The sequence below is a fragment of the Myzus persicae genome, unplaced genomic scaffold, assembly GCF_001856785.1.
Source record: "Myzus persicae strain clone G006 unplaced genomic scaffold, MPER_G0061.0, whole genome shotgun sequence".
Lineage (NCBI taxonomy): Eukaryota > Metazoa > Arthropoda > Insecta > Hemiptera > Aphididae > Myzus > Myzus persicae.
In genome coordinates, this window is record NW_019103602.1 from 1,582,340 (window position 1) to 1,584,908 (window position 2,569).

Genomic DNA, 2,569 nt, shown 5'->3' on the forward strand with positions numbered 1-2,569 from the left:
ACATCTCGGGCCGCAGGAAAACCGCCGTCCTCGTGGACCACGAAAAAAATCATCTCCGCCCGGGAGGATGGGCGCGGAGGACGTGGACGAGGAGGAGGATGCCGGCCGGGCCCCGCCCACCGGCCGCCCACCGCCGCGCGTCCCGGCGGTACACAGTCGGGCGCGCGCGCGCGACGGAGACGCGACGACGCGCCGGGCGGCGGAGAGACGGCGACGAAAACGGTCCGGCGGCGGCGGCGGCGGCTGTTACCACAGGTTATTGGCGGCCGCCGGAGCGGTTATTGGGCAACCGTGGAAGGGGGACCGTCGCCCGTTTCGCGCACGCACGCACGCGAGCACGCGCCGCAGGTACGCCTCTTTCGACTGTCGCGGCCGCCGCACGTTATAATAATAATAATAATAATAATAATAATAATAATAATAATAATATAAAGGTACCTTGTTACAATATACATATATATGTATGGCATATATGTGTGTGCACCGATGTCTATAATAAATAATAATAATATACACGTCATGTCTAGCCGTCTAGGATTCGTTTTGTTTTTTCGCGATAGCGTTTCAATTGTGATTAGGGCAAAAAAATCCGAAATCTTTTGACGACATTAATAATGTAGTCATCAACCCGCCGTACGACCGTAATACCTAGAAAACGGTATATCGTATAAAATAAATTATTACATTGACCCGTTGACATAACATAATCAGCTATCCCATACGACGTTTGGGCACTTTTGGGACACTTCAAAGCCACAACTAAATAGACCTCTAAATATTATGTCGGAAGTGTTGAGGTTGAATAAATGACTCACAGTCACACATTGTTTTTAAATTGTAATTATGTGTAGGCAACAGATAACAACTAAAATAAGTTTAATGTTTCCAAGGGGAACGTTAAATCGATATTAATATTTTAAAACCTAATAAGTCTCATAATTGTCAATAGTACTCTGCAGCAAGTCCCATTTCGCATATTAATATTAAATATTATATTGAGTTCAATAATTACTACTTGGGCGCAATACCACTTTCGTTTCGATACTCTTTTGCCGCCAAATTGGCACCGCAGTATCCGTCCTGAGAAGTAAAAACCATCATAACCAACCTAAAAAATTTGAATTTTTTTATTGTGCAGGTACTTAACCGCTTAAGATGCACGAAACCATGTTATTACATATAGTTATGACTGTTATGAGGTCCAAAACTTCGGAAGACATATTGAAATATTAAAATGTCTTAATAGATTAATAAAATTATAAAATCGTTTGTTATTATCGCCAATTCCGGATATTATTGCACATCTAAAATGCAGATGTTATACCTACTCTATATCAAGACAAAACGCACAAACCTCGATCCAGTAAAAATCAATTTTTGGTAGAATTATATCCTGGTCTAAAGAACTGCCAACCCTAAATGTCATACAATTACCTATATCGAAACTGTAAATATTACACTATAACAAAACTATACGTCATAGTATATACATATTATATTGTCATGAATTTATTTGTAAAAATAACTTTTGTTAGTTATAGTATATAATAATAACTTTTCTGATAGATGCACATTGTAGGTGGGTATAGGTATAGGTACGTTTTAGATAGTCGCACAATAATAATCGTTCAGAGGCATATGACCTGCAGAAATCGTCAACGTTTAAAATACCCCCCTCGAGCGACTAAATGCACATGGCCGAAGGGAGTCTTGTTCCTTCTGAAAAGTCGAGAACACCCGCAAGTTCGGATTGCGCAGTACCTACGGTTCTTAGGGGCAACGAAATTTGCGTCCGCAGATAATATGATATTAAATATAGGTAGGTATAGTTATACACGGAGCCCAAAAAAAACCATCAGACGCGCATACATAATACTGCACATTACATCGCATCTCCGCTGCGGTGATTCGCAACGCCGTCGTAAAAAATCGCTTGCTTTCGCGACGGAGACATATAAAATGCCGCGGCCGCCATCGGTTAATTCTTCAATAATTTCTTTTCGCACGGACCGCGTCACGCGCACTCGGCACGGTCGTATAGTCCGTCGGTGGTCGAGTGCGATGGTTTTTTACGAGCCCGAACACATCACGTGCGACATTATAATATGTACCTACACACCTACGACCAAGGGACTTCGGTATACTCATCAGTACCTATACTATCATTATGTTCGATGTACTACATATAAATACGATGGTATATAATATACCATCACCTACACATCGTTACATATTATAGTATACCAGGTACATGCGCGTGCGGGGTGGGTGCAGTCTATTACAATATTACTGTAGGTACCTAAATACCTATGACGTACGTATGTGGAAAATAAAACCCCCAACGCGATTTCAATAACCGTTTCGTTTTGGCGTATTTTTATACCCTCTTAAAACGGGTATATAATGTTAATATTATATATTCGACTGCACTATAACAACGCGCATGATGTTTGTGACGGACACCAACGACGCCGACGCCATTGAAAAAATGCACGTGCGGCGTGACTATGTACCTATATTATATATCGAGGTAGACGAGTAAGCCGGCTGAATGATAATAATATATGTG